Source organism: Periplaneta americana, chromosome 8 (genome assembly GCF_040183065.1).
Source record: "Periplaneta americana isolate PAMFEO1 chromosome 8, P.americana_PAMFEO1_priV1, whole genome shotgun sequence".
NCBI lineage: Eukaryota > Metazoa > Arthropoda > Insecta > Blattodea > Blattidae > Periplaneta > Periplaneta americana.
Genome location: NC_091124.1, coordinates 83,568,524 through 83,581,700, shown reverse-complemented (window position 1 = coordinate 83,581,700; position 13,177 = coordinate 83,568,524). Strand labels below are relative to the sequence as shown.

At 35.9% G+C, this 13,177-nt stretch overlaps 1 protein-coding gene across 1 annotated transcript in view; it reads right to left on the bottom strand.

Annotated features, from left to right (window-relative positions):
- The window catches only part of LOC138704826 (short-chain dehydrogenase/reductase family 9C member 7-like), a 67,725-nt gene extending 54,772 nt beyond the window's left edge, over positions 1-12,953 (bottom strand). Inside the window, exon 1 of the mRNA XM_069833117.1 lies at positions 12,796-12,953. The gene's annotated coding sequence lies outside the window, so the exon portion shown is untranslated. The remainder of the gene's footprint in view (positions 1-12,795) is intronic.
- Positions 12,954-13,177: the final 224 nt, after the last annotated feature.

Here is a 13,177-nt window from a genome sequence, read left to right as displayed (position 1 = left end):
CTTGTCATAATAGTAAGTTAGTTTGGCTGCTCATCATAAGATCTGTAGACTAATAAATTAATAAAATGTATAGAAACCAAATTAATTATCATTATATACTGTAAAAAAACATTAGCCTCTTCATCTGTAAATTTAAGTCATGAACATTGTAATTATTGGCTTCGCCTTTTATGTTCATAAACAAATAAAATAAATAAACTAAATCTAGATGAAATGTGATGCTGAGAAACTCAGCGTGTGAACAGAATACCGTCCTGCTATTTACAGTTTTATCTTGAAGATTCACAGCAACTGAGTGTTTGATAATGACTTGTTTGTCGCTGTGTGTATTGAATGTGATTGAAACAGCAACACACATTTTACGTAAAAATTAATTTTTTGATCTTACAGAATATATCTGTTATGGTAACAATGGTTATTAGAGAAGAAAAATTCGCTCCGGCGCCGGGGACCGAACTCGGACCCTTGGTTCTACGTGCCAAGCGCTCTAACTGCTGAGCTACCCAGAAGTTTAATCCGCAGCACCGGATCGAATCCCCTCCTCCAGTGCCTTTCCCTTTGTGGCTTCGACATATAATAATAATAATAATAATAATAATAATAATAATAATAATAATAATAATAATAATAATAATGGTTTATTTATCCTGGCAGAGTTAAGGCCATATTATAGGATCTGTAAATCAAAGAAATAATATTTACGTAGATTCTTCGCCCAACAGTGCATATTACTGTGAAATCCCGGCCACCAAGTCACTCAATTGAGTGCACTCTTAGTTGACTTAATATATGTCAACATATATGTCGAACTTGGAGTCAGGCCACAAAGGGAAAGACACTGCAGGATGGGAATTCGATCCGGTGCTGTGGATTGAAGTTCGGCGTAGCTCAGCGGTTAGAGCGCTTGGTACGTAGAACCAAGGACCCAGGTTCAATCCCTGGCGCCGGAGCGAATTTTTCTCCTCTAATAACCATTGTTAACAAATATTTTGTTTCGTGCAGCCGGAAACAGTTTGTTTGCCGCAATATAGGCGTAGCATTAAATGTGCAAGCTATCGTTGTGCGTCAGTCGTAGTTCTAATCTAGTTTTAAACTCGTGTACTGGTTTGTAGTTCAGCTTTTGTTCACCACCTGTGGTAGAGTAGTATCCCTTGATAGCACCTAACAGCTTGCTAGGATTAGCTCATCTAGTGAGTATTCATACAGCTCACCTTGCGGAAATGGCGGGAGGCCTTTGCCCTTATGGGACTTGTAGGCTTATTGTATTTATTTGAATCTATTTATTTTACGCCTTTACTTTATTGACTTACAGAGGGTGAGGGTATTTAAGTCTGAGATGCCCTAGCTGCAGCGTTGCTGGCTTTCCAGTCGCGTCATTACAGTTGAAGAATGAAATTTACAATTGAGGAGTTTGGGGAAAAAAATCAGGCAGTTCCAATTCAGTACTTTTCGAGATAATAAAGAAAAGCTTACTGCCAAACAACAACCATCTACAGAAGAGGTAGGTCTAAAATGCATTATAACTGTGAATGTAATTCTTGGAACTACTTGGTTCTTCGACCAAACGATAGAGCGTATTTTTTTTTTTCCTCTGTGCTTAAATAGCTCAAAAATGAAAAAAAAAAAAAAAAAAATTGGAGCTGCCTGGTTTTCCCCCAAACCCTCAGTTCATATTCAAGTGATTAATGAAACCTTGTACTTGTACCTAAATTATTAGTAAACATTGTCATAAATAGCTTAAACTTCAGTATCCTAGAAAAATTATTCGTGGAATCCACAATCAGCATTTTAACACAGTTCCCCCCCCCCCCCGAAAATGTTGTTATACATTTTTATTTGTCATGTTTCGAAGAATTACATCCGAGAAAATGTAATATATTTCCTCCCACTTTGTGTACACCTGTGGAATAACGTCTAGTGCGTCTGGCCGCGAAACCAAGTGGCCCGGGTTCGATTCCCAGTCGGAGCAAGTTAATTTTTTTAATCATGGATTATTTAACGACGCTCGCAACTGCAGAGGTTATATCAACGTCACCGGTGTGCCGGAAGTTTTTAGTTCTTTTACATGTCAGCAAAATCTACTGAATTCCGTACTGGCTGAGGTTTTTTTCGGGTTTTCCCTCAATCCAATATGAGCAAGTGCTGGGTAACTTTCGGTGCTGGACACCGGACTGATTTCACCGGCATTATTACCTTCATTTCATTCAGACACTACATAACCTAAGATGTTGATAAAGCGTCGTAAAGTAACCCTTCCACTTTATATATTCTTTGCAATATTACAATACTTTCTCTCCAGTCTTTGTATGATGAAGTAACATTGAAGGTACGACCTTATGTGCAATGGAGCTGAATAGAATACAAGGCCCAGTTATGATGTAACATTCTCAGTAGACAAACGGTAGTGGAAAAAAATTGTCTGCTGTAATATAACAAACACCTTTTTTTTATTTTATAGGCCTACCCTATGTTAGTGAATTGCTTACTTATTTACAAATGGCTTTTAAGAAACCCGGAGTTCCATTCCCTCTCTCACATAAGCCCGCCATTGGTTACTATCCTGAGCAAGATTAATCCAGTCCCTAGCATCATATTCCATCCCCCTCAAATGCATTTTAATATTATCCTCCCATCTACGTCTAAGGTCGGCCTCGGTATCGCAGTCGGTATAGCGCTGGCCTTCTGTACTCGAGGTTGCGGGTTCGATCTCGGCCCAGCTCGACGGCATTTAAGTGTACTTAAATGCAACAGGCTCATGTCACTAGATTTAGTGGCATGTAAAAGAACTCCCGCGGGACAAAATTCCGGCACACCGGCGACGCTGATATAAACTCGGCATTTGCGAACGTCGTTATATAAACCATAAGTTTTTCTACGTCTAGGCCTATCGAAGGTCTTTTTCCTTCAGGTATTCCAACTAACACTCTATATGCATTTCTGGCTTCACTCATACGTGCTGCCCATCTCAACGTCTGGATTTAATGTTACTAATTATGTTAAGTGAAGAAGAAAATGTGTGCAGTTCAGCGTTCTGTAACTTTCTCCGTTCTCTCGTAACTTCATCCCTCTTAGATCCAAATATTTTCCTAAGAACCTTATTCTCTAACACTCTTAACCTCTGTTCCATTCTCAAAGTGAGAGCCCAAGTTTTACAACCATATAGAACAACCGGTAATGTATATGTTCTATAATTTCTAACTTTCAGCTTTTTTGAGAGCAGATTGGTTGAAAAAAGAATGAAATGATTACTTGAGTGAAATTCAAAACTTAGAAGGACACTGCATAACCATTGGTTTTTATGCCACCGAAGAAGCAGCCTTGGTAGCTCTGGCTTAAGAAGATCGTAGATCCGAGGCCAAATCTCGGCAATGGAGAAGTTGTATTTGTGGTGGACAAAGTCAAGCTTTTAAGTGTTCTGCTTGAGGTTCTCCCGTTTTCCCCTCGCTCTACCAACGCACTCCAAAAACCTTCTTACGCTATCATCTCCGTTTCCAAAAATAGGTCATCTTCTGTGGTTACATAACGACGAATCGGGTCTGCCATGGTGGATGTTACAAACATCAGTAAATAGCAATGGTGATGAATTCCAGACGTCTCATTGATCTGCATAAGAGGCACCTAAGCTTCCACGTAGATCTCGCCCCTGATTTTACGATGCTTTATCAACTGCTGTGGTTATTTGAATTATATGAAGGTGATAATGCCAGTGAAATGTGTCTATGTGCAGCGTCGAAAGTTACACCGTATTTGCTCTTAATGGGTTCAGGGAAAACCCCAAAAACACCTCATCCAGGTAACATGTCCCAGTCCACACCTGTGGAGTAACTAGCACGTCTGACCGCGAAACCAGGTGGCCCGGGTTCGATTCCCGGTCGGGGCAAGTTACCTGGTTCAGGTTTTTCCGGGGTTTTCCCTCAACCCAATATGAGCAAATGCTGGGTAACTTTCGGTGCTGGACCCCGGACTCATTTCACCGTCATTATCACCTTCATATCATTCAGACGCTAAATAACCTGAGATGTTGATACAGCGTCGTAAAATAACCTACATAAAAAACATGTCCCAACCAGGATTTGAACTCGGGACCGCTCGTCACGGTCAGGCATGCTAGCTGTTAAGCCTATTCCACCTGATGAGAATATGACGACTCATATATGGGGTTATTTAAAATTCGCAAATGATTTTAAGGTCACGTAATTTTGTTGAAATTAAGTTTACAGAAAATTAATAACACATTTTTGTTTCGGGGCTTGAAAGTAATTGGAGATATATATATATATATATATATATATATATATATATATATATATATATACATTCATTTGTGAGGCCTCGCAGTCCTCAATGAATAATCATGACTATTTGTAGCCAACATCTAGATATCTAACATTGGAGAAAAATTTGTACCGACACCGGAAATCAAACCCAGGATCTCTCAGCTATGAGTCTCGCCATAGCTCAGATGGAAAGAGCTCTCAGCGCGCATGGGTTCGATTCCCGATGCCGGCACAAATTTTTCTCCAATAATAGGTATCTAATAGGTATTTCCCTAGGATAGTGGAGTCCAACTCTCCTGACGTTTCGCGAGAGCCAATAACGTGCAAGCGCGACGTTGTCAAACCTACAGAGCGTGTGATGAGTGCTCCACCGAATTCGTCTGGCGGGAGAGATGGGCGGCCGGCGAAAACAAGTTCCGTTCTCAATAACAAAGGAGTGTAATGCAATAATAAATGATTTATTCATACAATAATAAATGATGTATTAAGAAATCATACCATTAAATTGATGTTTGCAGTTCCACGGGAAAAGCCACTGGTGTGTTTTTTAAGTCATTCAAATTCTTCACTCTTTTAGATATAGTAATATGTTTTCTAGGCGAGACGAACAATTTCTTAGCACCCTGTGTTTCTGCTTTTTGTAGTTCTCTGCATACACGAGACACGGTTGATACATTTATTGAACACGCCTCGGCAGTTCTTGACACTTAGAAAAGTTAAGATTTTTACGGTTTTCTTCGGACGAATATTTTTTGAAGAAATTGTAGACGTTAAATATAATTTTCCGAACTTTGGTACTATATCAACTGGATTTATTACTTTCACTACCGGTAGTACTGATCTTCAGAATGCCTAATTCTAGAAACACGGAATCCGCTACGAAACAGCCAAAATTCCGCTAAGGGTGTATGTACTATCAGAGCACAATCAGAGAGTAACTATTTAACGTCATTCATCAGAAATTTGTTAAGGGTTCACAGAAATAAGTTTTATAGTGTTTCCTGACATAATTTATATTGTTTGAAAATCAAAGCTCTCAATTATATTCATTTTATTTATTTTATTCACAAATGCTTAAACCTAATAAAGGAGTATTTTGTAAACAGAAATATAAGTCGGGCCTAATGATATTATTTTATTTAAAAATATTTATTTTATAGACAAGGCTGAAAGCAAGTTGCTTTCTTTATTTTCCTTTCTGTAATAAAACACTAAAACGTTTAATTTTGTTATATTACTATGTAATGTTACTCAATGTTTGAATACATGCAGGCCTTTATAAGCATAAGCTAAAATATATTTCTTTGCTTACGGTATCCTAGGATACACGGAGCATATTAAATTGTTATTTTTTATGTTATATGAGCACGTGGCTCTACTTCTGAAAAATTGTTAATGTGGTTCTATATCTGTTAGTATAATTATGTGTTTTAATATAGGCATTATAAAAGCTCATCAGATTCGCCCCCACGCCCTCTTATGTGAAGCCTATGAAGTTGATGGAGTACTCTTATCACACATTTATTTAGTTGAACCTCCTGATAAACTTTTTTATTGAAGAAATAAGTGGGTAGTTGCAGTGTATGAAATCGTCTAAAAAGATTCTACTTTATGTTTAAAAAAAAACCATGTTAATAGAATGAGTCAACAAGATATCATCACTTGTTCAGTTTACGTCTGACTGCTCGCGGTCCGTCTCGTAGCGCGTACTTAAACATTACTTATCTTCAAAACCCAACCATGCTTTAAAAATAAGCATTTATTGTTTTGATTGGTTTCATTTACTTAAAGGGACGGACTAAAATGTTTAGTCAGTTGTCTCCAGTCTTTTCAATTGGATTTTTGTAACAGAAATTGGGTCCCCACTTAACGTAAAGGAACGATTGTGTCGCCACCTTTTCGCAGAATATGGAAAAGACAGGTGGAAGAAATGTGTTGAGCACGTTAAAAATAACAAAGAACAATATTTTTCTAATGCTAATGTACTAGACAGTAAAACTGACAATAATTTCGTTAGGAGAATTTTTAACTGATAACAGTGATGCATCAGATGACTTGTCAGTCAGTAGCGACAATGGTTCGGATGAATGGAGGGAAACTCCTACTCCACTTCCAGCGCAGCGATAAGGTTTAGTAACCTCCTACAACGGAATTTTTCCCAATTGTTAACCTATAACAAGCAAACATTCCCATGGGGGCAGATATAAAAAAATTATTTTCTTCCACAATATTAATAATGTCAAAAGAAGTTCTTATACAAATTTTGGCCACTTGAGCACAATTACAAGGGTCGTTCAGAAAGCATGTTTCAATGGGGCCGTTTACAGAAAGAAAACACAATGTAATGGAAAGATTTGTTGGAACAGATACAGCAATTGTTGAGCTACTTCTCAACATATTCCCCACCGGAATTGAGACATTTGTCATACCGTGGGATCAACAGAGAGGTGCAGACAGCTGTCACACATTGGTTCCGATCCCAGGTGGGCAAACTTCTACAACAGAGGGGTACAAAAGTTGACCCCATGGTATGACAAATGTCTCAATTACGGGGGGGAATATGTTGAGAAATAGCTCAACAATTTCTGTATCTGTTCCAACAAATCTTTCCATTACATTGTTTTCTTTCTGTAAACGGCACCAGGGAAACTCATTTCTAGATGTTCCTCGTAATTGTGCTCGAGTGGCCAAAATTTGAATAAGCAGTTGTTTTGACATTATTAACATGGTGGAAGAAAAAAATTACTTACATCTGCTCTCATAATATTGTTTGCTTATAAGATGTTTTCTCTTCCAGAGATATCAAAAGTGGAACAATCTAACATGTTTTCTCTTTAACTTATATCGAAAGTGGAACTATCTAAGATGTTTTATCTTTAATTTAGGTATATCAAAAATGGAGCTATCTAAGCTGTTTCCTCCTTGTTTACGTGTATCGAAAGTGGAGCTATCTAAGATCTTTTCTCTTTAATTTAGGTATATCAAAAGTGGAGCTATCTAAGATGTTTTCTGTTTAATTTACGATATATCGAAAGTGGAGCTATCTAAGTTGTTTTCTCTTTAATTTATGTCGAAAGTGGAGCTACCTAAAATGTTTACTCTTCAATTGATAACGAAAGTGGAACAGTTTAAGATGTTTTCTTCTCAATAAATAAAGAAAGTGGAACAGTCTGTTTTCTCTTCGATTGATATAGAAAGTGAAAATATCTAAGATTTATCTCTTCAATAATTAATAAATCTAAGATTTATTTTCTTTTCATTTGATATCGAAAGTGGAAAAATCTAAGTTTTTTTTTTTTTCAGTTGGTATCAACAGTAGAACAACCTAAAATGTTTTTCTTACAATTTATATACAAATTTGAATAATGTAAAATACTTTCTCTGAAATCTAATTAGTCCATTCCTACAGCAAACAAAGATACATCATTAATTTACGCTAAGTAAATTTATTTCGATAAGCTTTGTGCTTGTGAAGAATTTATGATTTGCTTAGAAATATTATTTTTAAACTGGCGGTGAAATTTTTACATAGTTACATACATGCTATAAAAAATATGACTTGCCTTGGACTAATTGTTTTGGTTTCTGCAATGATAGTGATGCTGCAATTACAGAGTTAAAATTAGGATTTCAACTTCAGTAAAAAGTATATGTATATAAATATATATATATATATATATATATATATATATATATATAATAACCAAGTATTCCTTTTGCAATTTGGGAGCTATCTGTTTTTTATTTCGATAATGTGTCTAGCTGTGCTGCTCAGAGAACTTGAAGAACATGTAATGGGATACTGCAAAACACTTTCAAGCGTAGACTATCCCCAGCGATAGAGGAATGTGACTGGCACTGTAAGCAAAGAGATATTTAACATTGCATTATAATAACAGGGCATGCTACAAATATGAACCACCATTATTCTTTCAAACAATCAGTTCAAAATGTTCTTGGATCGAGAAATAAGAACTGATATGAAAATCTAGGCAAATCGTCAGATATGCTCAACAAACTTAACAAGGAAGATTTCAAAATAGACTTTGTAGTGCTGCTAAAAAAACGCAACCTGCAGCATCAATGCAGAAGATATAAACAAATACTTTCAGATTGAGGACATGTGGAAAGTCAACGGAGTTAACGTTCACTTTCTTCTTCTGTTCACTACTGGAGTAATACTGAAGACAGACATTGACACTTTGGGCCTTGACACAGATTCATATTCGACACGTCATGTAATGTTGTAGTAGGTTCTTCAGCTGTTCAACTTACGTAAGTGTTAACAAAATTGATCTGTATTGCTTCTAGTAATGACATTGTGAATTACAATGAGAAATTTGCAGTGAATAATAATAATAATAATAATAATAATAATAATAATAATAATAATAATAATAATAATAATAATAATAATACAAGTGGCTTTTAGGAATTCGGAGGTTCATTGCCGCCCTCACATAAGCCACCATCGGTCCCTATCCTGAGCAAGATTAATCCAATCCCTAGCATCATAACCCACCTCCCTCAAATCTATTTTAATATTATTCTACCATTTACGTTTTGGCCTCTTCAAAGGTATTTTTTCTTCCGGCCTCCCAACTATCACTCTATATGCATTTCTGGATTCGCTCATACGTGCTACATGCCCTGCCCATCTCAAACATCTGGATTTAATATCCCTAATTATGTTAGGTGAATAATAATAATAATAATAATAATAATAATAATAATAATATTAATAATAATAATAATAATAATAATAATAATAATAATAAAAAGGTAAAATATCCCCGTCACATGCCATGAAGGCACTTGGGGGGCATGGAGGTAGAGCTCCATGCTTTCCATGACCTCGGCACTAGAATGAGGTGGTGTGGTCGGCACCACGCTCTGACCGCCTTTTACCCCCCAGGAAAGACCCGGTTCTCAATTTTATAGGAGGCTGAGTGAACCTCGGGGCCGTTCTGGAAGTCACCACTCGGGATCGAACCCCGGACCTTCCAGTCTGTAGCCAGCTGCTCTACCATCTGACAAGCAAACGCTCTGATGGGGGCAGACAAAGAAGCTAAACTCCCCTCCTCCACCATGTTAACAATGTCAAAAGAAGTGTGCACACAAACCCCGGCCACTCGACCGCAATCACGAGGCCGTCCAGAAAGTGACCTTCCCTGGGGGTGTTTATAGAAAAAAACACAATTGCATGGAAACATCCATTGAAACAGACACAGCAATTGTTGCGCCATTCGTCAACACATCTCCCACCGGAACCGAGACACATGTCATACCACGGAATAATAATAATAATAATAATAATAATAATAATAATAATAATAATAATAATAATAATAATAATAATAATAAAAGGAATCGTCTTGGCACTAGTCGTAACTCTTCGCAACCATACTTCTGATCTATTTTAGTAGTCAAAAAGCAAGACGAAAGTGTGAATGAAAACCATAAACTCACTTGGTAACTACTCCGTATGTTAGTGTAATGAACCTGTTACAGCAATAAAGTTATTAATAAAACATAGCTACTAGGCAACAATAATATCCATTATTATTGTTTAATTATGCACTAATTGTTGAAAGCAACCAACCTATTACCCGACCATTCTGTTTGTGGAAGGCAGTCGCTTGTACCACAGTCTATAATATACAGTCACGAAGCTCAATACGTAGTAAATATGCACCCATAGATAGTTGCTAATCACTAGGATCGCTGCTATCGCCTCATTACAGACAATGCGAAATAATACCGGCACAGTCTATTGTTCCTAGTACCCTCATAAACTCAAGCTTCGTGACTGTATATACTAGCCTGTGCTTGTACTACACAGCGCGCCGCTGTTACGTCATCTATGCAGTACGATTGCTTTCTTATTCTAGTCATAGACAATGTCTTTCTCTTTCCCACGGGGTAACATAAGATCGCAGAGCCGCTGTTTACGTTCCACACACAAAATGGTCACCTAGTACATAAATGTTAAGAGAATATCAAAACAGTAAACACGGTTAACTTTTAATTCAAGTTGTTTTAGCCAGTGTTAGAATAGTGATGTAATCAGGTTAATGCATTATTATTATTATTATTATTATTATTATTATTATTATTATTATTATTATTATTATTATTATTATTATTATTATTATTAGCCTATTATTATTTATTTGCAATATTTATATTATATTTTACAGTTACACAAAATCTAAATTTATAAATGAAATGGATCAAATTTACTATTGCACAAGTTAGCAGTTTTCTTTTCTTGTACGGAGGAGGGACCCGAAGACTTGCACTGCAGCCTGAAGCTTATTGTGCTTACCACTTCTGGTGTGTGAATTATTGGGTAGCCGAACGGCCTCGCTCTTGTACAAGCATAGCACGCCGCATCATGAACTTAATTCGGGCTACTGTATAGATGATGATGATGATGATGATGATATGTGAATTAATGATGGAAAAATAAGTCCAACGCCGAAAGTTATCCAGCAATTCTGTCTCAATTGGTTGAGGGGGGAAAACAACGAACGGACAAGCGTTCAGGCATAGGATATGAGACGCCAGTTACTACTTTTATGCCAGATATTAAAATCAAAATAAACTTTTTTTTTCAAACGGCTAACATCCTCCATTACAAAATCTATTAAAGACTAGTTAAATACAATTAACATGCTTTCGATTCTATATCTTTTGCCGGTATGGTAACAGCTAGTTTTTATTTTAGACGGTACGGCGTACCGCCCTGTATCAGCCGAACTACAGCACTGATTTAAAGTATTTAATATCCATCAAATTTATAACAATGTCTTCTTGAATTTCTTACACAAAAATCGAAATAAATGTAATTTGTATTCACATAAATATAAAACTAAAAGATGAGACAACATACGCTTGACAGAACCTACATATACTACAATTGGACGGAGTTGCGCAATAAGAGACCAAGCACCAAAAACCTCTTTCGAGATATTGGCCGTTGAAATAAATCTGTTTTTTTATATAAAACATGTTATCCAAGAAGTATTGTAACATTCATAGTCTATTAGTACAAAAAATAGCACAAATAATACCAATAAAGGGCTAATCGATTTTTAATAAGAGACCAGCAGTTGAATTAATACTTTAAAGAAAAATAAATAAATGAATTTTATGCAATAAACGAATTTTTTATTATAAATAGCAGTAAAATTCAGATTTTTTCGAGTTAAATCAGCTTACCATCAACAGATTTGTACAAATATCTCTTTTTTTTTTCAAATTGTTCGTTGGTCTATTATTGCGTAACTCCGTACAATTGTATTTTTAGCTTTATAACCACAGTAGCAACTTCGGTCTAAGGCTTTTTAACAAGATAACAAATGAATTCCCAAACATATAATTTGCTAATGCTCCTTATTTTAAAAAATAAATTAAAAATTATTGTTTAAGGAGAAAATATAAAGTTGCAATCATTGTGATATCTGTGCTTTTCTTGTTTACTTTTTATTTCTGCTGATTAATAAAAATATTTATCAATGAAAGTCTAGACTTCGGACAATGAAGAATATCACTTCGAAACTAATCAGCCAAGTAATTTTCTAATGCTAACACAGTATAAAAGTTACAAAGTTATCAGTGATTATACAAGTGTTAAAAGTGTATCCAACAGTGAAAAATGTGTATGGTAACATTTTGTGGAATGCCCTCTGAGCACGAGTATGTACAATCTCTGGGAGTGCTAGAGAGATTTTTTATATAAAAAATATATATCTTTGTTTTAGCATTAAATTTTTATTATTATTATTATTATTATTATTATTATTATTATTATTATTATTATTATTATTATTATATGGACGGATGAATACATAGGTGGGATAAAAAAGTTTATCAAAGATCAGAGATGCCGAAAACTTGTATTTCAGTATCTCGGAAACGATGTTTTCAGATCTTATAGTGTTACTTCATTTTTACACCTAATATGATTAAAAATATGTATTGTAATTGATTCTGGTTCACGTTAACACTTTGTTTAGAAAAATTCAAAATTGTTTAACGAGACGTTAAAAATGTTAAAAATACATAGCTTTTTCATAGTTATAATGATGAATAAGTTAATGAACGTCTTAAATACAGTGCAGTGCAGTGGTGCTCATGCAAGCCATGAATTCAGAAGACCGAAGGAATTCTAAAATTATATAACTTCATAGAGTCGCGAGCGATCCCTGGTGATCCCTTAAAGAAGGGATTTTTAGTGAGGTGTGCCAGTCGTCTCCTATATCAATCTGACTTAAACCTAACCTAAGTATAGCACAAACACCCACGCCATACTTAACAAGAAACGATTCTTAACCAAGGAAAAATTCCGTGGTAGAGTCGGGAATCGAACCGACCTCCTCGTTAGGAGCCACTCACTGTCGCTAACCACTAGATCAAGAGGCTGATGGTTTTGAAATACCAGAACTGAGACCATGTGATGCTGGAACAGATTGCATTGAGTGATGTGTAAATAATGCAGATGTTAACGACTTACCAGTACAAGAATTCGAGTAAATTCCAGAAGAACCGGCCACTGTATTTGTGTAATAACAACTGATACTATGATCTCTCCCTCTCTCCCTCTTCTCTGGGATTAGTATCGAATAGACGAGAAGGCGATGCACAACCACAACCTGCTTACCTTCGGTCAGAGTGTGTTGCAATGCACTCAGACTAGTCGATAGAAAAGGACGGCTGTTCACTATTCAATTCAACATTGTTTTATTCTTCTCTAGTTGTTTATTCATTGATTCCAAGTATTTATTTGCGTCTCGAGCCATTATTTACTTGTTTCATTGCGGTATTGTTTACTTGAATAACAGTTTGTTTGCTTTATTGTTAACGTATTGTTCCATTATTATTGTATTTAGTTGCAA